Here is a 24,197-nt window from a genome sequence, read left to right as displayed (position 1 = left end):
CCAGTTTCAAGGAATCTGACAAACTCTTCTGGATTCTCAGGAGCCTGCACGCATGTGCAGACACACACAAACATCCACATAGATAAAAATAAAATAAATCTTTTAAAATTGTGCATGTCAATATACTACATTCCTATTGGACAGAGCCTTGAGGGTGCTGATTTAAAAAAAAAGTGTATCCCTTTTCTGACCAGAGCCAACTAAGTTTTAAACATACATTGCAACAGTCCTGGATGCAGAAAGGACAATTAAAAGAAAACTCTTTCTTCCTTAAGTGCAGAAATTACCATACTAATTCTAGGTATCTGAGAAATACCAAGAACTGTGCAAAAGAAGCATGATTTATCTTCTTCAGTGAAGAGCTCTGATCTTCTTCTGGTATTTTCAACCATGAGGGAGTCATAGATTATAGAGACTGACTTTTAGATGTGTCGCCTGCTGTACCAGCTGAACTCAGAAGGAAATGATGAGAGCCGCTGTAAATTACTTGGCGCTTCTGAAGGGCCTTTCCTCCATAGATCTTGCAGCCTTCACAGGTTCTCATTAAATCTTTCACAATAGTTTGCAAGGTCAAGAATTCACCTCCACTAGGCTGCTGGGAAAGCCAGAGACCTTGGTGACTAGCCTAGGGCTACAGAGACAGGCAAGAAGGATCCTGTCTGTCACTCATACCGTACTTCATCCTGGGAAAACACACACACACACACACACACACACACACACACACCATATAGGAGGTGTGGCATTTTAAGAGACCCAAACTTCTGATTCAGTGAGACACTCTGCCACATGGAATAGATCATTAAAAGCTAAATTAGGTGGGGGGAGTTGGTAGAGGGGTAACTGGGAACTGGGATATCATTTGAGATATAAACGAATGGAGTGATTAATAATAATAATAAAATAATAATAATAGTAATAATAATAATAAGCTAAATTAGAATCAAATTTGGCACTCAAGTGTTCAAGTGATCAGGAACACAGGATTTGGGAGCCTCTGAATGAGATGGACACCTTCTCGCCATCCCAAGAGTTTGAAAATCACGGACAGGAGAGCATAGTCACACATCTTTGCTATCAGTGCTACCAATTACTCTCTCCTCTCTCTCTCTCTCTCTCTCTCTCTCTCTCTCTCTCTCTCTCTCTCTCTCGTACGCACGCACGCACGCACGCACGCACACACACACACACACACACACACACACACACACACACTCTTGAATTTGTCTACACTTGCTTCTCTGGGTGGCTCACAGTTCCTCCTCTCCAGTAACACAGTTCAGACATGGACGCAGGCCACCATACTCTCTCTTTTGTGCAAACTGGGCTCTCCATTACTCAATAGTCCTTTTGGCTGGGAGGACTGAGTGCAACTCATCTGCCAGCACAAGCCATGGCTAAGTGTGAGGCAAGCCTTTGTTTCAGGAAACCGTCTGAATGTGGATCTTTCCAGCATGACCCGGTCGCCACGAGGAGCAGAGTCACTCAGTGACATGCTGTTCCTTTATTCTAACCCAGACGCTGTCCTAGTTTGCTTTCTGCTGCTTTAATAGACACCATGACCAAGAACAACTTGATTTCTCCCTACAGCTTACAGTCTATCATGAAGGCCAGTCAGGGCAGACCCTCAAGTAGGAACCTGGAGGGAAGAGCTGAAGCAGAGAGAATGGAGGAGTACTGCTTAGCCGGCTTGTTCCTCATGGTTTGCCCAGCAGTCTGCTTTCATTTACCACCCAGGACCACCTGCTCAGGAGTGACACCACCAACTAAGGGCTGGGGCCTCCCACATCAACCAAGGCTTGCCTAAAATCCAATCTGATAGAAGCATTTCTCAGTTGTGGTTTCTGCTTTCTAGATGACTCTGGCTTGTGTCAAGGTGACAAAAACTAACCAGCTCACATGGTCCACCCCACCTCATCACCAGTTTTTATATTAAAAAGAGAGAGAGAGAGAGAGAGAGAGAGAGAGAGAGAGAGAGAGTTAAAAAGGCTCTTGTTTCCTTTATTACTGCTGTATATGCAAACTAAGGGCCCAGGAGGACCATGGGAGGCCTCTGTGAGAAGCAGCAGCAGCCCCAGGATGGAGGGCAGAGGCCTGCAGCCAGCAGAAGGGCATCTCAGCCTCAGCTCCAACCCCATGTAGAATTCAGGTCCATTTTACCAGATCCTCCTATTTCTTAAAGAGAAGCTGTAAATCTGGATTTTTATATGAAATTCCTCATTTTTTAATCTTGGCAACTAATTGAATTTCTTTAAACAACTGTGCAGGCCAAGAAAAACACAGTTTCGGGCCAAGATCTACATATGCCCTCCTCTGGAGTGTGCTTTCAATATCCCTAAGAGCAGAGTCTCAGAAGACAAACTTAAGGTTTCGTTTCAGTGCTGGGGCTGCAGCTCACCTGGGAGAGAAAGTGCCTACCACACTGAAGACCCTGGACTCATTCCTAGCTCTGCATAACCTGGGCACAGAGGCGCATGCCCGTAACTCTGGCTTCCCATCATTCAGGAGGTGGAGGCAGGATGATCAAAATGTCGAGGTCATCCTCAGCTCTATACCAAGTTCGAGACTGCGGATATAGGAGAGCCTACTAAAGAAAAGGGAGGGAGGAAAGGAGGAGAGGATCTCAGCGGAGAGGAGAGGAGAGGAGAGGAGAGGAGAGGAGAGGAGAGGAGAGGAGAGGAGAGGAGAGGAGAGGAGAGGAGAGGAGAGGAGAGGAGAGAGGATCTCAATTCAGGGTAGATGTGTTCTGTGATTCCAACAAATGATGTCTGAATGAAGAACCACCTAGAAGAAGCAGAGCCTAAACTTGGGCTTTCAACAGGAGCTAGGGAAGCAAGGACCCATCTCCAAGAAAATAGGTATAAGTCAGTGGTCAACCCAGTGGGTATTTTACACTGAAAAGCATAAAAAGAGGAAATTCCTATGAACGTTAAAATATGTATTTTTTTAAAAAGCTATGCTTATTTGAATATAAATTTGCCCCTCTCTGTGCAAAATTGTATTTGTTTTGGCCTCCCTATATAGTCATAAAACTACTACCACGATGGAGATTCAGAAAATTGTCATTACACCCACACCTGCCTCTATCCCCCACCCTTTATAGGATAGCCGTTCCCACAATTTCTGGCAGTCTTCGACTTATTCTTTTCCCCTACAGATTTTTCTCTCTTCAGAAAATCAAGTAAGTTGAAGCATTCAGTTTACAGCTTCCTGAGTCTGACCTTTTTCGCTAAGTGGGATGCATCTGAGATTTGGTCCTGGTTTCATTTAGCTTCATCCATTTTTGTTGCCAAGCAGCTTCCCATTCCACAGAAGCCTCAACGGTTTATCAGGCCATCAAGTAAAGGACACTCGGTGGTTGTGAGCTAGACACTGTGAATGTGCACACAGACACTCGTTTGTGAACACAGTCTCAGTTTCCATGGGACACTAAAAGGTTGGATTCCTGTATTCCATAGTAAACACCCACTTAATTTAATAAGAAACTTTTACTTTATTTTTATTTCATGTGTATTGAAATATGTTTTGCCTCATGTTTGTCTATGGGGGAGTGTTGGGTCCCCTGAAACTAGAGTTATAAAGAGTTGTGAGCTGCCATGTGGGTGCTGGGAATTGAACTCGGGTCCTCTTGAAGAGCAGCCAATGCTCTGAGAGTTCCGCAAGGAAAGTGCCTGGAGCACAAACAAGAAGAATTGATCTTGGATCTCCAGAAGCTATGTCAAAAGCAAACATAACAGCACATGTTCCTAAGCTCAGCACCAGGGCAGGGGAGGGGAAAGGAGACTGATAGTGTTTGAAGATCATTGGTCAGCCAGCCTGACAATCACTGTGCTTCAAGTGTCTCCAAAAAAAGAAAAACAAACAAACAAAAAAAAAAAAAAGTAAAGAGTAGACAGACCTAAGGACAGACATTCAATGCCACTCTCTATACTAAGTAAATGCACCTGCACCAGCCCATATAGGTGCACATGTCCACATAAACAAGTGCATATAGCACGTGCATAACTTAACACACAAATACAAAATGTTTAAAAAGGAAAGACACTGTTTTGCAAAGAAGGTCTCAGAGCCTTCTCTTTCCAGTGCTTGGCATTGCTGCCCCTCTGGTTTCGCTCTGTTCGTTAGTTTTGAGCTCCTCTGTTAGGCATGTGGCACACGCCCACTTTTGATGGATTATAGCAAACACGTAGAGCATTGTCCTCTAAATCCAGGGTCTGTGCATAAGTAATTGTGATTTCGGATACAATGCTCTGTCCTTGCACATTACCTTACCCGTCTTCAGGACGTTTTTTAAATGTTTGCCCTGTTCAAATCCCCACAACATGACTGATTGGCGCTCTGCTAGTTGGCCTTATGCAGTTACAGTTAGTGCCAAGAGGGGGTAAATACTTCGAACTGCCCTTTCACCAGTTAAAAATAATACCGAAACCAATGTAAGCATACAAGAAATGGTCAGGCTTGAGTTACACATTAACAGGGTTTGGTCTGGCTGGGGCAGAGCTCAGCTCCAGAGAATACTCACTTATCACCATTGCCAAACCTCTCTACCTGGACCAGGAAGGGCTGGGCTTACAAGAGATCTTTTAAAAAGATGCAGGAAAAACAAGCAACACACATTTCCTGGCAATAAACATAATAGTTAGCTCCAACATTCCAGAGATTTTCATTGAACATTCCTCTGGCCAACACATCTGCAACCTGCCAGTCCTTAAATATCAGTGTTTTTACATCTTAATCTCACAAACACCTTGGAAAATGCTGTTTCTCTCTGCCTTCGCGTTAGACATGTCTGGCCTTTCCCATTTGTAAAACCACAGAAATATAATTCTGTTTACATTCAACAAGACTGAACTCACTGGAGTTAAGATACATTTTTTTCGGACCATTTGCTCAGTTCATTCTCCCTTTCCAGATGATTCCATTCTCGAAATGGTACTATGAGGATATCCTCTCATTACTGTGGCCTCCAACAAAAGTAAGGAGCTCTGTTGTTAAATTATATGAAAGGAAACTAAAATGCAAAGGGATGGGTTTTCCCAGGGCATTTCCTTGGGTACATTTCTTTACCATTCCCAAGCGAAGTCCTCTTTCACTAGATGGTACAATGGTTCTCAAACTTCCTAATACTGCAACCCTTTAATACAGTTCCTCATGTTGTAGTGGCCCCAACCATAAAATTATCTTTGTTGCTACTTCCTACTGTCATGAATAATAATGTAAGTATTTTTGGAGATAGAAGTTTGTCAAAGGGGTTGTGAACTGCCACTGTAGTGCATCCCGCTAAGGAATGGTCCAAGCACCTTTCTCCAATTAATGTCCAGCACGTCATTCACTTTGGCCACTGGATTGATTAAAAAGCAACGGTTGCTAGTTCGGAGTCTCAGGTTTAGAAATTCTTCTGTGTTTTCTTTTTTTTTTTTCCGGAGCTGGACCAAACCCAGGGCCTTGCGCTTCCTAGGCAAGCACTCTACCACTGAGCTAAATCCCCAACCCCTCTTCTGTGTTTTCTGCCATTACCGTAAGACAAGTATGACCTGAGTTTGACTACTAGTCCCAAGACAAAGAAGAGAGGGACACAGACATAACAGAGTTCAGTTGGTCATGGTAGCCCCAGCTAGTTCAAGACCTACAACTAGAGGTAGAACTGCCCGGCCAGCTCAGTCTAGATCAGCTGACCCACAGACAACACAGTATATGAGCTGTGACAAATTGTCTTTTAGCCACTGAGCTTTGAATTGATTTATTAAAAAGCAAAAGATAAATGGAATGAGCACATTCTGAAGTTATTTATCTTAACTGAATAAAAATAATGCCAGCTATTCAGCATTTCAGAGCACTGTAGTCTTTCACACAGGGCTAATTCTTAAGGCAAAAGATACCTTAATACATTGGTAAAAAGTCAAGGACGGTGGTGTATGCTTATAATCCTAGCACTGGACAGTTAGGGCAGAAGACTTGTGAGTTCAAGATTAGCCTTCCCAACACAGTGACACTGTCTCAGAAAAAGTATAAAAGATGAAACTAAAGAGAGGCTAGTAGGGGAAAGGTCTCATTCAGCAGGTAAGACTAGTCTTAATTCTCATCATCACAGGAGCTGATGTCACTGTGCTGCTATGGCCTGTCCTATCTCCAGCTCTTCCTCCATACGTGTCCTGTTTTCTATAACTGGTTCTCAACAAAACATGCTCACTAATCCGATGGTAACAGGATGGTACTGGTATCAACTAGATAGAAAGCCAACTGCTAAACCTAAGAATACACAGGACAACCCACAATGGCAAATAATAGTTGGATTCAATGTCAATAATGCCAAGGCCAAGAAACACTATACTTTGGTTTAAGTTCAAATAGTTATTGATTCTTCCCTCTTATAAGAGTGTGTCAGTTAAAGTCTAGGGAACTGTACAATAAAAATTTGTTTCTTAAACACATAAAAAAAATCCCCTTTTAAAAACTCAAGTCAACTTTTCTGTGTACGGTGTGCAATGTATACGAATGCTTGCCTTATTCAAAGTGTAAATGATTTCTTTACAAATGTCCCAAGCAAGAAATAGTTGACTAAAGAAAATATTTGTTTGAATATGTTTACACATCTACAGGTCATTACTAGTATGTCAAATTAGCTGTCAAAAAAAAAGTCCATGCCATTTCAAACATTTGTAACTAAGTAAATAAATTGACAAAGGCATCCATTCCTGGTCGGTTCAGAGCCATTTTGAATGAAACTGTTGTTTTATGTCAATATCCTATGGTATCTCAGTGACCAAATCCTCTTTATGATATCCTAGAGAGTCCAGCTTAATACTGAATTCTATCCTCAATGTTTTGGATTTGTACCAAGAAAAACAACTGATCCTCAGAATCAAGAACTGATGAGGGTTCAGAATCAAGACTGGTGAGTCAACTTAGGTTGAAATGGGTCTGTTCCTGAGGAAAGACCATATCTGGATGCAAGGACTCAAGTGGTAACACTGGGAAAGATAATATATATGCCAGAGGGGGCTCTCAGTGCACAGATACATGGGATATATTGAATGGAAGCACTTTGGAAAACTTGGGAATTGAAAACTAGAATTTGGCAATAAAAATGACCCAGGATAGTCTGTTCAAAATTTGAGGTGATGTTGTAATTAAAATCACAGTCATAAATCCAGGATTAGGCTAATACTTGCCCAGAAAGAAACCAGTGAGATCAGAGTATTCCCAAAAGCAGGGTCCAGAGCAGTGGTTCTCAATCTTCCCAATGTTTCAACCTTTTTATAAAAGTTCCTCATATTTCACCTCACACCAGTGAGAATGGCTAAGATCAAAAACTCAGGTGACAGCAAATGCTGGCGAGGATGCGGAGAAAGAGGAACACTCCTCCATTGTTGGTGGGACTGCAGACTGGTAAAACCATTCTGGAAATCAGTCTGGAGGTTCCTCAGAAAATTGGACATTGAACTGCCTGAGGATCCAGCTATACCTCTCTTGGGCATATACCCAAAAGATGCCCCAACATATAAAAAAGACACATGCTCCACTATGTTCATAGCAGCCTTATTTATAATAGCCAGAAGCTGGAAAGAACCCAGATGCCCTTCAACAGAGGAATGGATACAGAAAATGTGGTACATCTACACAATGGAATATTACTCAGCTATCAAAAACAATGACTTTATGAAATTCGTAGGCAAATGGTTGGAACTGGAAAATATCATCCTGAGTGAGGTCACCCAATCACAGAAAAACACACATGGTATGCACTCATTGATAAGTGGCTATTAGCCCAAATGCTTGAATTACCCTAGATGCCTAGAACAAATGAAACTCAAGACGGATGATCAAAATGTGAATGCTTCACTCCTTCTTTAAAAGGGGAACAAGAATACCCTTGGCAGGGAATAGAGAGGCAAAGATTAAAACAGACACAGAAGGAACACCCATTCAGAGCCTGCCCCACATGTGGCCCATACATATACAGCCATCCAATTAGACAAGATGGATGAAGCAAAGAAGTGCAGGCCGACAGGAGCCAGATGTAGATCTCTCCTGAGAGACACAGCCAGAATACAGCAAATACAGAGGCGAATGCCAGCAGCAAACCACTGAACTGAGAACGGGACCCCCGTTGAAGGAATCAGAGAAAGAACTGGAAGAGCTTGAAGGAGCTCGAGACCCCTTATGAACAACAATGCCAAGCAACCAGAGCTTCCAGGGACTAAGCCACTACCTAAGGACTATACATGGACTGACCCTGGACTCTGACCTCATAGGTAGCAATGAATATTCTAGTAAGATCACCAGTGGAAGGGGAAGCCCTGGGTTCTGCTAAGACTGAACCCCCAGTGAACGTGATTGTTGGGGGGAGGGTGGCAATGGGGGGAGGATGGGGAGGGGAACACCCATAGAGAAGGGGAGGGGGAGGGATTAGGGGGATGTTTGCCCAGAAACCGGGAAAGGGAATAACACTCGAAATGTAAATAAGAAACACTCAAGTTAATAAAAAAAAAAGTTCCTCATAATATGGTGACCCCCAACTATAAAATTATTTTCATTACTACTTCACAAATGTAATTCTGCTGCTGTTGTGAATTGTTATGTAAGTATATGGTAGACAGTGTGTCTGATAGGCAGCCCCTCTGGAAAGGTTGTTTGATGCAGCAAAGGGGTCACAACTTACAAGTTAAGAACCACTAGTCCAGAGGACCAATGGTAAAAATTGGGTCCTGGGATCTTCTGTAATGCTCTGTGGGGAAGTCCAAGCAAGCAACTAAATTTCCACTGCTTCAAGAATTAAGACACAGTGGAAGCCTATAGTAAAATAGGTCACAGGCCCTAGGGAGAGACTCATTACTGAGATTCTGCTATATGGACAGACGGGCAAACTACTTTCTAAATGTTTGTGTTTATACCCATAGGTCAGTACTGTTGTCAGTAAGAGTCTGAGAAATTCCTTTTCACAGAGGGCTGTAGTATGTACTTTTTGCTACCCTGCTTTAAGCTCTGAGCCCAGGTTCCCTTGGATCTACCAATGAAGCACACACACACACACACACACACACACACACACACACACACACACACACACACGAAAGATAGGAATGCATTAGAAACAGGGAGGGGTCAGCAGAAATGAGAAGGGGGGGAAAGAAAGTTTAACAGGATTAAGAGAACCATGACACATTGTATATACATGAAATTATCAAAGATAAAGTCAGTTCTGTGAGAGCAGCCTAACATAGCATTAATGATGAGGCCTGAGCACTATTTCTGAGTCTTGTCATTATCCACTTGTGGCCTAACTTGGCTAGAAGACGGGTATACTCGGTGCATGAAATGGTAGCAACTTCATAGGATAGCACAGTAGACTTTGGCCATGACATTCATTAGGAAAGAAATGAAAGACTGACTGTGTCAGGCCCTAAACTCTCTACTCCCTTTTCAACCATGAAAGGCTCCACTTTACCTGTTTTGACATTGCTACCCTAACTCTTCTTCTCCAAACATAAATTCTGCTGCTGAAAGTTTGGAAAACAATTCATTAAGAAGTAATGATCCCAGGTTGGTAAGGCATGTTGTTGAGGCAATGGAAACAACCCAACCATGGCCCTGGTGACACTGAACAATTTCCTGAACAAAGTATTCCTGTATGCTGGCATACTTCTCCCTGATTTCATTCATTTTTGTATAATTACACTTTCAACTAGAATAGTTTTTAACAAAATGGGATTTTAATGAATATTTATTGCTTAGAGGAAGAGGTGTAACTGTGATGGCCTGAAGCAAACCAGGATGGTCATTCTGATTAAAGCCACTGCTTGGCCTTGTCATGAGGTCTGGTAGAATCGATAAACCTGGTTCTTGGCATTGTAATCGATGTAAATTGTTGTGGCATTCACTAAAAAGAAAATAGGAAAATAAACTTATGTAATTGAATTGACCACACATATTCAGGTCTGTTTTATCCACAACGAGGAAAGAGAAGAGCAACGGTGCCTTCAGGGTCTGGTGTACGGATGGCATGGCTTTGTGTTAGAGGCCATCTCATCCCCTGAAGTTGAGAGCAGAGAGAGAAAGAGAGGGCCATTGGGGATATTCCCAGGGAATTTACTAGATTTATGTCATTGCTTGGAGGCCGTGAACAGAAATCGATTTGTTTATGTTGTCAACACTTCTCCAAAGCCGGTTAGACACTCTGGCTTTTAGGTGTGTGAATTTGTAGCCCTCCCTTTTTCCACTGTTGGCCATCACTACATCCCGATTCCAAAGCCATGTATATTCTGTTTGGGTGATAGTTAGCACATCTAACCACTTCACAGAAAAACCAACAGGAGGAAACCACCAAGTAAGAGAGAAAGTTAGCTCAGTCCAAGTCTGGCCACCTCACACCTTATATTTGTTCACGGAGCTCGCCACAAAGTTCCCTTCTAACAGCCTCATTTACAACTTTCCTTGAGCTGCCAAGTTATCGCACAGTAGAGTTCTCCTGTTACTTTGCTTCTGCTGCCCACTGACAGCCCAAAGCAGTCAACAGAAACCCTCAGACCAAGCACTAGGATGATCCACACCAGGCACAAATAGCTGTCTACCTGTCATTCAGTGGCCACACTTGGCAATTGATGATAGTATGAACAGCCAAGTAATTACGGAGGAAGTGATGAATTTCTATCTAAATGCTTGGCATGCTATGTCCCTGGAGCACGGAACTCCTGGAAGTCAAAAATAGAAACTATAAGAGGTATACGGACTAAGGCCCCTGAGCTATGCATCAAATGGTCTCTTTATTAGGTATTCATACTTTGTTCTTGACTGACTGCTGGATACTGCGATAAGGACTTTGCAAAGTCAGAGCAAATGCTATAATCCAGTGAGCCTCTAGCATGAGAACCAGACTTAGATGCAAAGGGAGCACTAGTTTGAACCAGAATTCTGCTAGTGTTCCTTATTTTCCGCTGTATGCAAGACTTTTATAGTTATAAAAACATAAATATTGATATAAACGTTCTTAGGGGTCAGAATTCAAAGCAACCATGTCTAGTGACAAGAATCACGACCTTGGTCTGGGGATTTAGCTCAGTGGTAGAGCGCTTGCCTAGCAAGCGCAAGGCCCTGGGTTCGGTCCCCAACTCCGAAAAAAAGAAAAAAGAAAAAAAATCACGACCTTTCTGTTGTGCTCCCTTCCTCTTACTCATCATATACTTGCTTCTATTTAATAAACAAGTAAACAGGGTTGAATGTGTGGCACACACATTCCTTTCCTCCCGCCACATAATATTTTTATTGATTATTGGAAACTTTGTACAATGTACCCTGATCACATTCGCTTCCCATTCCTCCCTTGTTCAGCTGCCTATCCCCACAGATCCTTGAACGCTCCCCTCCCCTCAGAAAACCCTCCCAGGCCCAATGTATGCGGCCCCAATGCTCGTTGAAGAATGGTCAAGCTCCCAGCTTCTTTTGCAGTGGTATTGATGCCTGAAGACTCATAACTGAGAACGAGAGGCATTGAAGACGAGCATCTTTCTAAGCACCAGAAATGCATTAGCTTGTTTAGACTTGTCGTGTTGAGGCCTGCTCACATTATTCTACAGATGAGAAGCTGGGCCTCAGAGAGCTTAAGGAACTGACCCAAGGCGCAGAGCTGACATGCAACGCGCTGGCATTCTTCCCAAGGCTAGCCCATCTTTGGGCACCTTCTGCCTCTGCTAAGTAGCCTCTATCTTCCTCTGCTTAAAATAGGTCTTCTCTAGCCCTCAAAGCCTGTTGCAACTTTGCCACGCCCCTACTGCCTATGCCTGTGTCAAGTTAGGATGAGCAGGCTAAAAAAGCTTTAGCTTCCAGGTGACATAAAACTCCTCCCTTGGTAGCTCAGGGTAGCCTTGAACTACTCCTGCATCCATTCCAACTTCTGGGTTATAAGCATGCAGTCCACATTTGGTGCAAGAAGTGTTTCAAGGGAGAGGATGGTGACACCTCTGATGAACAGAGTAATTGATTCTAGCCTCAGGGTCCCAGACCGAGGCACCCATAAGTGTCCATAATCACGAGAAATAAAAGAGAAGAAGGGTCCTGCTCAGGGGCTGGGGATTTAGCTCAGTGGTAGAGCGCTTACCTAGGAAGCACAAGGCCCTGGGTTCGGTCCCCAGCTCCGAAAAAAGAACCAAAAAAAAAAAAAAAAAAAAAAAAAGAAGGGTCCTACTCTCTGGAGAACACAACCCTTAAATCAGTTTTCTTCTCTCATCCCACACAGATTCAAATTAAGCTCCTTGAGGATATTTTGTCTTCTGGGGTTGTCCCTGGTTTCTCTTTTTTTTTTTTTCCTGAATTTTAGCATCTCAGCCAATTCTCTCCCTATTACATACTTCCTTCCAGCTCCCATGTTCAAATTTAGAGTTGGAACTGAAGACCTTGAATAGTGACACTTCCCTTGCATTTGCACAGGGTCTGTGTGCTACATCAAGTTTACCAACTCACTTCATCTTCCCAGCAATTCCTAGCTGTAGACATTGATGGGGTCTGTGGCTATCCCATCATTGGCTAGCCGCGATTTCCAAGCGAGGATGCTGAAGTTCTTCAGCAGAAAGGGAAGGCCTAGTATATTGATTAGAAGCCAAGAGCTGGGCTGAAGTGATGACTCGGCAGTTAAGAGCACTTGGTGCTTTTGCAGAACTGGGTTCGTTCCCAGCACCCACATGACAGCTCACAATGGTCTGTAACTCTAGTTCTAGGGGGATCTAGAACTTTTCTGCGCTTCTTGGGCTCAAGGCACATACAATGTGCACATATATACATGCAAGGCACAGAGACAGAAAAACAGAGACATAGAAAGATGAGGCAGAGACAGACATAAGAAGCCAAGACCTCTTCTTCTTTGTCTAAGATTTCTCTGTGGCCCCTTTGAGCATATAGTGTGTGCTCCTGAGACATCACATCTCAGCTTCCAGAGACACTAGAGCACTCCCTTGGATCCCAAAGGCAGCAGTCATAAAACCTGTCCCTTTAATCTCCATCTTCATGAGTCTAGAGCAACAGAGCCAGCCATTGAGCCCAGGAGCAGATATCGAAACTAGTGTGAGTTTCCCGGGAGTTGAATCTCTTTGCTTTCTTTCCTCACAGCTGATACCATGGAGGCTGCAGAAGTGTAAGACAGCAATGAGTGGGCTGGGGTCGGAAGCAGTAAGTTTACCTGGGTCCTGGATTGACTAACTCTCTGGCCTGCATGACCCTCACTTGTACCCTGTCCTATGCATCTTAACCTTCCCCTCGGATAGTCCCTGCAAATGACAAGAACCATTAACCAAAGGAGATTCCAAAGAACTGACATCAGTCAAAGTACATGGAAGTTGGGTAAGGATGAAGCCTCAGAGGCTACGCAGAGGTTTCAGTCAAACGTGTGTATTGAGATCAGGGTAAAAATGGAGGCAGTTTCCCTCAGACGAGCCTAACTTACACCGGGTTATTATGTTATATTATTTAACTTTATTTTGGATTTTCGAGATAGAGTCTCGTATAACCCAGGCGGCCTCAAGCTTGCTCGGAAACCACAGGGGACTTTGAACGCCTGGTCTGCCTGCTTCTGCCTCTGGCGTTCGTGGGACTACAGGCCACAGCCATATCTGGTGCCAGGTGTGATTTTTAATAGCACTCCTTTTCATCCACAAAAGTTTCCTATAAGTAATAGGGATCTGTGACTGTGAGAGAGATTTCCACATCTACCACGCAGCAGATTCTGAAAGGCAGGCCGAAGAACTTTCCACTCATCCTACTCAGAGCTTAAAGAAAAACAAAAACAAAACCTGTAAACTTCACTCACAGCTTCATGAAGATTTTCAGCTGCTACTTTTGAGTTTTCTCTGCCTCTGTAATGTAGTGATGAACTGGTTAGACCGCTTCGGCTCCCTCCCAAGAGCTCTCTGGCTTCTCGAATGAAAGACTTACACACACACACACACACACACACACACACACACACACACACACACACACACACACACACCAGCTGATTTTGATATGCTTTGACTAGCTCAATGACTGGGCACTTCTAAACTTCCCCACAACTAGCTAACACTCCCCTCCAGTATTCCTGGCTTAATAACTTCTAAATTTATGTTTTATCTTTGGTGCCCTGTTACCTTCTGGGATAATTTCTTTCCTGCAGTTCTTAAATCTGATCCCTCTGCCTCTGAGTCATGGTGATTCTCCTCTCTCTCTCTCTCTCTCTCTCTCTCTCTCTCTCTCTCTCTCTTTCTCACACACACACACACACACACACACGCGCGCGCGCACACACCGTCTCTTGCCCTCACAATCTAAAAGTCATGCCTCCATCTCCCTGCCCAGCCATTGGCAGTAAGGCAATTCTTTATTAGGGACCCTCAGGTCTGGAAGTGCAGCTTTTGGGAGCCGAGTTAAGACAAAGCATTAGAACCAATTCCTAACACTGTTTAAAACACTGGGAGTCCTCATCACGTGGACGAAGAATAAGTCACTCTGATAGCTCTGTCACTCGCTGTAGGGTTTCTGAGAAGAGAATGCTTGCGCTGATGAACCCCAACTGTGTGTCACACCCCAAGATAAAATGTTTTTCCTCCTTGTAGGGACAAGGTTGGGATATGAAATATTTCTCCTTTCAACAGTGAGAAAACTGAATGTGGAAAGGGAGAGGCTAGCATAGGTGCGAGTGGGGTTCACACTCGGAGCTTTCTGACTAGAACGCCATCATTTCTCCTTACCAATGCCTGAGGCCTCCCACTCTTGTCTTCCCCTCTCCATCCCTTTCTTCACTCCTGCCAGAAGTGAGGAAACAAATTATGTCAGAGATAACTCTCACCCCTCACACCAGACAGCTTCTCCCACAGCCTGTCAAATCACTGGAGTGTGCTTCATCGGTGAAGACAGGGGCAGAGAACAGCACCAGAGAACTTCTGTTAAAATCTACCTCTCTCACACTCATGTGCCTGTTTTGTCCCAGCCCAGATCTAAGATAAGAAGGTCTCTGAAGAGCGAGTGAAATTGTTACAAGTCTTAGGTTCTCATTCGTTTTGAGGAGAAGGGCAGCCACTGTGAGAGTGGAGAAAAACAGGGATCTGGGAGCTGCTCACTGCCCTGGAGTGGCACTGCGTGGTCACATTTCCTGCCTGTCACTTCAGAGCAATGGTTCTCCTCAGCAGAGAATCTCCCAGAGAATTTCAAAGACAGGGTCTCTTCTGGCTGGCCACAGTGAAAATCTGAAGGCCTAAAAAGAATTTCTCTGTCTTTATATATATTAAGAAGGGTTTCCCAGGCATGTGGCAGCGGGAATGGGCAGAATGACAAGAGAGTTACCCCAAAAGAGGCAGCAGAGGAAGCAACCCACTGGCTGACACCCACAGAGCAGCTCAAGTTGGCATCTTGCTGAGGTTCAGAGGTGATGCCATAGGTCAACCGGATGGAAAACTGACTTCGATTTTTCTGCTGTAACAAAGTATCTCAGGCTACAGATCATAAACATTTGGCTTACAGTTTAGATTCAATCAAGAGCATGGAATGCCATCTACTAACGTGTTTTAACATGGTAGAGGGTATTACATGCCAAAACAAAGCTTAGGTCTCTCTTCGATTTATAAAGCCACCCATGTCATCACGGCGCCTCACCCTCATTACTTCATCTGATGTCAGTTGCTTTCCAAAGGCACCATCTCCAAATGCCATCGACATAACTATTATGTCTCCACATAGGAACGGAGGAACACATTCACACCACAGCACGTTATTCGATGAAGTCTGAGGAAAATTTGAAGACTTGAGAGAGAGCCGGAATGACAATGACACACCGTATAAAGGTGTGTGAGGAGAGCAGCCTACAGTAAAATGAAGTAGGGGTGGAAGGCTTAGGCAGGAAGCAGTCTAGGGGCCTAGGAGGAATCAGAGGCTTGTGGGGTTGAGCTGACTCAAAGGAAGGGCATATGAAAAAGTCATATGAACACCTACTGTAACTTGGTTACAAAATACAATTAGAGGGTTAGCAGAACGGATTACAAGACATGGCAGGAGAGGAAGGAACACTAGAGTTAAAGAATCAGGTAGAATTGGGAGTTAGAAGATAGAAGAGTGGGTGATTTAACCAAAACCAAAACCATACCACTTTTATATACCATATGAGAAGCCTTATAGAGACCTATGGATTAGTAAGTAACTTTGTAAATAAAACTTTTTTTAAAAAAAAAATCAGGAAAGCATCCTGCATGGGTAAACAATGTTGTCCTCAGAAGGCATGGCTTATTAAATGAAACTCTCAGGGAAGGTGTAAGGGTCCTCCCTATGCAGTAATGTCAGGGAGACCCGAGGGTGCTCTGAAACAACATGGCCTATCCCATTATCATTGGTTATTCACCGTGACAACGCAGTAAGACCCTACTGTTGAAGACACCACATACTTTGGCTGCAGGATGTAGAAAAATCAATCACAAACCAATCAGGAAACTTCCTCCCTGATGGCTAGCTTTCTACTGGCAGAAGGTGCTGTGCAAGTTCCTGGCAGAGAATAGACAAATCGTCTTACACGGACGGCTCTGAACCCCTCCTGCGTGCCGCGGTGCTGGCGGGCCAGGCAAGGCGTGCCCACCGGGACAACAGAGGATGTACTGCATGACTCTTCTCTCCTTAGAGGTGAGGACTGTTCCGCCGTAGGGAATTTCACGCCTGACACTGAAATCCGGGTCAAAAGCCAGGACTAGGCGAGTCAGAGAGATCAAACCTGCTGTTGCTTTTTTGCTTAACGGCCATACTGCCGAATTGCTTTCTAAACATTTATGTTTATACAAAAATTCCTGGGCTGCCTTCAGAAGCTTCTTTATGCAGTGAGCAGCAGTGCACAGATGTGCAACTGGCCGATGTGCTGAGAGTTAGAGACGTAAGTTCCTATCCCGACGTAAGATATCTTTATCAACCTCCTCCCCTTCTGCCCTCCATGGTTCAAGGAACATTGAAGAAGAGGAGGAAGATGTAAGAGGAGTCATAGGGTGGGGAAGAATGTTGTGACATTCTGTCTTCTGGACGTGACCTGACTATTACTCTCCTCACAACTGTGGTTACCTACACAGGATGTACAAAGTTGAGGCAACCAAATTCCTGCACAGATGGCAGATGTGCTCCCCAGGCCCCCACCCTTTAGTAATGAGGAACTATCGACAGTTGATGGCTGCTGCTGGGAGAGAAAGCCATTCGACAGATTTCCCATGCTTCAGAGAATAGCTCCACACCCCATGTACATGTGAACAACAGCAATTGGACTTAATGACCTATCACTCACAACAAAGGAGACCTGAAGATTGGAGGAGGACATATTGCTGAGAATACCGGAGGAGTAGGAGGGGAAAAGGAGGGGTGGGGTGGGAGTGGGATACATAGGGTCATATTCTATCGTGTGAAATTCTCAAATATTAAAAAATACAATTAAAAATGTACAGAAAATGTGAATATATGCATGAATGGCTATAGTTCTAAAGATACATTTTATTGATATTAATTCAATCTGTTATTACTCAGTACCTACCATAAAGATATGTTCTGCAGATATTAATTTAGTAAGGCGGCACTTGGTACCTGCCACACAGAAGGAGACATGACCAACCTGGTTCCTAGCTTGATAAGATACATAAAATCACAGACCCTGTATTTCCCACATCTAAATTCCACAGGGATGGGGGGGAAGCAATGTTGCTTAGTGGACAGAGAACAGCCCAAGGACCTTGTTTAGAGCCTATCAGTGTCACAGGCCAGCAATTACCCAAAGGGCAGTCCATATATTATTTATTATATTGTAACAGTATTTATTTGGTAATTATTTAACGCAAATATCACATCAAACCTATTTATTTTGTGGGATGTATGGCTCAAGACAAGGTAAAATTAGTCTATTCAAACTAATATTAAAGGAACCATCGTGTTAGTCACATAACAAACAGCCAAGTTCAATGAAGCATCAGTGAAAATCATCTTTTCAGGTCACTAAAATAACGAACGCAGATAACCCGTGAAAATAGTACTGGTTCTAATGATCTCTCGTTGGACCTAGGCTCAACCATCCACGTGGGCGATAAGCTAAAGCAACTCTGAGACAAACTGCAAGACGCTCGACTGCACACGCTCTTGCCACGAATTCAGAAGGCAACATGTGTGCTGAGGCCATGGGGGAATTCAGCAGGAACAGGATCGGATGCCTGGTCTGAGGAGAGTATAATTTAATAGGAAAGAAAAGGCAGGCATACAAATAACTGGAAAATGGGCTAAGCCCCCAAAGAGGAGGTACAAAGCCCCAGAGAACAGACTCAAAGGAGGGATAAGTCACGCCTATGGGGAAAGGTCATAAGAGACTTCATGGAGATTTGAGATGGTGTTTGAGATAAGCTGGGAAAGAAGAGAAGAATTTCCAGGACACAAAAGAAGGGGTGTATATGCAACATTCCAGAGTGGGATGACTGCTTGAGCCCTGGCACAGAGAGACCAGGAAGGGACAAGAGAATAGAAACTTTCTTCTGTTGATTCAGCTGTGGTATAGATTGCAACCCAAGCAGATGATTACTGGGAGTTCAGAGTGTGGCCAGAGAGGAGGGCAGAGAGTGAGGTCCAATTAGCACAGAAGAGAAGCCAGTGGGCAGAGAGGAAGACTTGGGCCACACGAAACCTGTGAGCTATGCAAATGACGACCAATCGGATAGGCGGGTGTGCCGTTGAGCATCTAGCCTTTCTCTTAGCTCTGGCCTACTTCCTCTCTTGGAAGTACACTCTTAATAAACTGTTCCTGGTTCTGCTACTCTCCATATGACATAGTCTTTTTTTTTTTTTTTTTTTTTTTTTTTTTGGCCCTGGGACACAGAACCCTGAAAACCTCAAAAGGTGCCTTGCTGGAATCAAGTGTCTGGGGACAATAATGTTCCCAGCCCCAAAGAGCAGACTCAATATACTCTATATAAAGTAATAGAAATGGTGTTGTGGTAGGGAGGGGGCAGTGAAGAGCTTACGGGATGTGGAGAGTGCCTGTGCTCTGGAAATGAGGTAAAGCTATTGCCACCAAGGCCCTAGCGGCTATGACTCCCTCATGAAAGTACAAGAAAATGTGAATTGGGGGGGGGTGAGATTCTTTAGGACCTGGGGATTTATTTAAACTCAGAGAGAGACAGGAAACTCCCAGGGTGAGCACACAGCTATGTAGATCCCTGTGGAGCTCAGCAGGTGAGGCTGTGCAAGTGGTGGTGGAATATGTACCTTAGGCCTCCATGCCAAGAAGGGCCAGATGTGGTCCAAAGAGGAAACAGGAATGACAGGAGTGGGCTAGGTGGATTATCTTTGTGGGATTCACACATGCAAAATTCCAAGATGGAAGAAAAATCAAAACGAGACATACCCAACACCAGCAGTTAATTATAAATTGCTTCTATGTACAATTAAGACCTTTTTATTTTAAATAAGGAACTTTATAATAGGGTGCTTAAGTTACTCCCATAAGCAGCAAGATGACATCAGAAGAGAAGGCCATGTCTTTACTGTTGTCGTTGAGAACACTAAGCATTGCAGAAGCCTGAGAAACAGTCCCTAAAATATATCTGATCCGCCCCTGGGATTTATCATTCTGTCATTATTCAGAGAAAAAAAAAAAGATCTTTGCAATGTGAACACCTTAAGGGAATTGAGATGTATTTAACCTGGATTAGTCAAGTGGACACTAAATACCATTGTGCTTGTCCTTATTCAAGGAAGATGTAGCACACAAAGAGCGGAAGAGATAAATACAGTCGGGTCAATATAAAAACCTAGCTGTTTTAGTTAACTTTGTCAATCTGACACAGCCTAGAGTCATCTGAGGAGGAAATGCCTAGATCAGATTGGCTTGTAGACATATCTGTGGCGATTGTCCTGATTATTTATTGATATTGAAGGACCCAGCCCACTATGGGCAGCACCATGCCTAGGCAAGTGAGCTTAGGCTATTTAAGAAAATGTGCAAGCCTGAAAGTAAACCAGAAGGCACCATCCTCCATGTTTTCTTCTTCACGTTCTTGCTCAAATCCCTGCCCTAATTCCTCTCAATGGACGGCATAACACAAATAAGCCCTTTTGTCCCCTAAGTTGCTTAGGCAGTGTTTTATTACAGTAGCAGAAAGGAAACCAGAACCCTAGCCTAGAGATATTTGAAGTTGTTGGCCTGGAAAATGGCTTCTAGTTTATTAAACCCATAAGGTGTAGATACCAGCAAGCAAAGGAAACTGGAAGAGACAAGGCATGGGACATCACCTAAGGCTTCCAAAGAGACGCCAGAACGCCTTCGTGAATTTGATATCAGACTTCTGGCCCCTTGAGCAAATTTCTGTTGCTTTAGCCTAGTGGATTGGTTATAATATATAAGAACAGCCCCAAGTAGGACTTCTCAATGAATTCCATTCCAAGCATCCACACAACATCAGATGAGCTTCTGTTCTCTGGGCTTTCTTTGTTACGATGAGCTGATAAATCCTACCTTATTAAGTCATTTCAAGATTATAAGAGTGAATAGATTTTCTTCCCAGTTGTGGATATAATGTAAGGACTGTTCTCTACATCTGGGTATTCTCTCTGTCTGAGCAAAGCAGCTGTCTTAGGGCTCTACTGCTGTAAACAGACATCATAACCAAGGCAACTCTTACAAGGACATTTAACTGGGGCTGGCTTACAGGTTCAGAAGTTCAGCCCATTATCATCAAGGTGGGAGCATGGCGGCATCTAAGGTAGGCACGATGCAGGAGGGGCTGGGAGTTCTACATCTTCATCTGAAAGCTGCTGGCAGAAGACTGGCTTCCAGGCAGCTAGGATGAGGGTCTTAACCAACAGTGACACACCTACTCCAACAAGGCTACACTTCCTAAAAGTGCCACTCCCTGGCCAAACATACAAACTATCACAGCATCCAAACCCATAATTGCTACAACAAATACCACCCAAAAAATGCCAAGGATGTTTTAAAGTTCCTGAAGTAGGGCATGAAGTATGGAGAAATTTAGTTCCTGATAGAAGTATTTCCATAAGCTCTATGATACATGAGACACTTTTCTGGGACTCAAAGGTCTGAAGACAAGCAACTGACAAACTCACCTTATGGAAGAATTACAGTCAAGGCCAGAATGAGTCAAAGTATCTTAACGGTTTGGAAATCCTCAAAATTCTATTGAAAGACCTTAATGCACAGACGAAGTGCTGTGTTCCACTCCTGTCCATCCCCTAACCTCTTCCGACACCCATCCTTTCTGAAGACTTAACACAGTCAATTCATTGCTTTGAATCTTGTTACTAAGCTGGTTGACTTTAACTGCCCTAGCCTTTTCCAACTTCCTTGATATGCACTAACTATCTTACCTTGGGGACAAACATTAGAATAGCGGTTTTCTCCTTCGGTTGTCATAATGCTTAAATGTAATAATAATTAAGTGCTTAAAGATTATGTGAGGCATAATCATCCTTCGAAACATGCACACCGACTACAGAATCTGTGAGTATCTTCCAGAGGAGCTTTGAGCTGAGAAGTTGATTCCAAATCATCTGGGTGAGCCCCACTTGACCTCGAGAATCCTTTAGGAATAGAGACTCCTTTTCATCTGGCGTCAGAGAGAAACTGACAAAAGGAGGGAAACTGAGAGAGATGAGATTCTGTCAGCTTTAAAGACGAGAATGGCAAGCAGCTGCTGATGCAGGGAAAAGCAAAGAGAGATGCTTTCCTTGATGCTGGGGAAAGCATGCCTGCATGAGCTTTCTAGAACTATGCCTGCTACCTTGCCATGGAGAGGTAAGGAGACAGCAACATATCTCACATCCATTGTCCCTTGCTCCTTGCGTGCATCCAGGTCAGTTGGAGGTCCCTTCTGCTTCTACAAAAATACCTAATGCAGTTAGCAACTATCAGGGCATGGCCCTTCTCAGCTCAAAACCTTCCAGAGGCTCCCCAGCTCACTCCCAGAACAGCCTGAAAGACTTCCTCTGTTCTCAAGTCTTCAGGGCACAGCTGACCCCATTTCCCCTCTGACTGTCTCCTTCCTCTCTGACCCTGGCTGACTGTGTTCCAAGTCCACTAGCTGCCTTGCTGTTCTATGCACACTGGGAGTTTGAGCCTCAGGACACTTGCATTTGATATTTCTTTCTGCCTAGAACCCTCTTCCCCCACATCTAATAGAAAGCTCCCTCGACACCTTCAGGTCTTCCTGACAGTCATATTGAAAGAGCCATTGTCTCCCCCACCCCAAAGCACCACGGCAATTTCCTCTTCTATCATAGCGCATACTTAAATGGTTTTTCCCCCCCTACACAGTGTTGTCTCCTTTGGAATGTTCATAAGGGTTCTTTATGAAGGATGTATTAGGTGTTTGATAGATATTTGTTGAGTGGGCAAATCAATGTACAATCAAACTATAATCAAGAGCTGAATCTCAGTATTGCCTCTCGTTAACGACCCATCCACTCAGTTACAAAGGGGAAATGAAAGTCAGTGATGTTCTGCTGTTGAGCAATGGAGCTGCAGGTAAGATCAAGTTTTTAATTGGCCTTGCTGAGCCCAGACAAGCCAAAGGAGTAGAAACTCTTAAGTTCTCGGCACCCAGCCCTGTCTTCTAGACAGAGAACCCAGAACGGATTGGTGTTCTGAAGTCTTGGCCTTTCTGATTTCAGCCAGCATCTAAAAACCGTAAGAACAGTTTGTCTCGGTACTTCAGTACTTCCGCTTCCAGGCAAAGGAAAGAGCAGGAAGTGCAGGGGCGTGTGAAAATTGAGAAAAAAGAAGAAGAATTAAAGCCGCTACATGTAAAAGGCACAGAGACTTCCTCTGTCCTACCCCAGTACACACACTGCGCTTTCACAGCAAGGCTGGGGAAACCATTCTCAGGCAAAAGGAAAACCAGAATATAACTGCTAGTTTTCTGTTATCCAGCAGAGACTTTATTCAGGGATAGCTGAGAATGTGACAGGAGATAGACCTGGTGCCTGCCCGTGTGACTTTATCCTTCACAGCAGTCTAACATTATAAGGTCAACCTAGTTCATATCTTACCTACTCGGTGTTTGCTCTGGGCAGGCTGATGTTCCAGAATGCCCCCAGGAGGTATCTCAGATTATAAGAAATTGTACACAGAATTTAAGTAAGCTTCAGAGTCAGGCCAACCAAGGTTTCAGTCTTGACGCTGCCACAATTAGTAGCCGAATGCCAGCTGCCTACAGGAAGGACTGTGTTTATCTCATTTCCCATTGTATGCACAGGATTGCCCACACAATACCCAGCGTGCTCAATAATCCTCCCCTAGAAGAAAATCAATGTTAGGAGCCCCAGTTTCTTCATTAGCAACAGGAGACTATAAAATCTGGTTCATGAAGCTGCCTGAGCACCTCAGATGAGGTGCCCCACCTATCCAGGGCCTGCTATGTGACAGCATTTGCTTAAGGTTAAGCTGTCACTGTGGTGACTGTGGTAGTTGGCTCTGGGTGAACCGTAGAGTATCCCCAAAGCTTTATTCCACGTGGAATTTCAGGACTCTGCCCTGACCTGAAGAGTTGGATCTCCGCATGATCCTGTCCTCTGGAAAAGTCCTGTTCTACTTCTGCCAGAAAGCCTGGAAGGGGGAAGAATGAGTTCCACATCCCAGCTGCTGGGGTGATGGGCAGCTGAAGCAAAACAAGACTAAGTACAGCCAGGTCTCACTTGTCATGAGGAGAGGGAGGGAAGAGCACTCAGAATAGTCAACCTCAGTAAGTGCCTGGTGAAAGCCAAGGGCAGAGGCTGGATCTGTTTCCTAGTCTTTTTTCTGTTAAATTCTCACAGGCACAGGAAGTGTGGGGTGTCTTTTCCTTAACTGCAAGTCACCCCGAGAAGCCCAGTTAAGCACCCCTCCCCCCTCCTCCTCCCCCTCCCCCTTGTGATTCATCAGCCTGGTTCAGCAGTAGGCCTAAGAAGCCATCTGTCAATGCTCAGGGATTAAATAAAGAAATGAATGCCCAAGACCTTCCCAGAATCTCCAAACCCCCAGGAATTCTTAACACTTTCACTTTGGGGGTTCAGCTCACAATCAAAGGTTAAGGGGTCTGGCTCTCCATTTTACGCTGAGTTATCCTTTGCTAATTGTCATAATTCAATATGGGAGCTCCATTGCAGAAATAAAGGCACAGAGCCTCAAACTCGATGCTGACGATGTTTGCAAAAGGGTTCTGTTGGTTCTGTCGAGCCTT

The 24,197-nt window shown here is 44.1% G+C and overlaps 1 long non-coding RNA gene across 3 annotated transcripts in view; it reads right to left on the bottom strand.

Moving 5' to 3' along the window:
• Nucleotides 1-23,831, bottom strand: part of LOC102547905 (uncharacterized) — a 47,532-nt gene extending 23,701 nt beyond the window's left edge. For all 3 annotated transcript variants that reach the window (XR_005499645.2, XR_005499647.2, XR_005499646.2), the window contains exon 1: nucleotides 23,029-23,831. This is a non-coding gene — a long non-coding RNA (uncharacterized LOC102547905). The remainder of the gene's footprint in view (nucleotides 1-23,028) is intronic.
• Nucleotides 23,832-24,197: the final 366 nt, after the last annotated feature.

This window comes from Rattus norvegicus, chromosome 1 (genome assembly GCF_036323735.1).
Source record: "Rattus norvegicus strain BN/NHsdMcwi chromosome 1, GRCr8, whole genome shotgun sequence".
In the NCBI taxonomy this organism is placed as follows: Eukaryota; Metazoa; Chordata; class Mammalia; order Rodentia; family Muridae; genus Rattus; species Rattus norvegicus.
The sequence above is the reverse complement of the archived record's forward strand: the minus strand, read 5'-3'. Positions and strand labels throughout refer to the sequence as shown.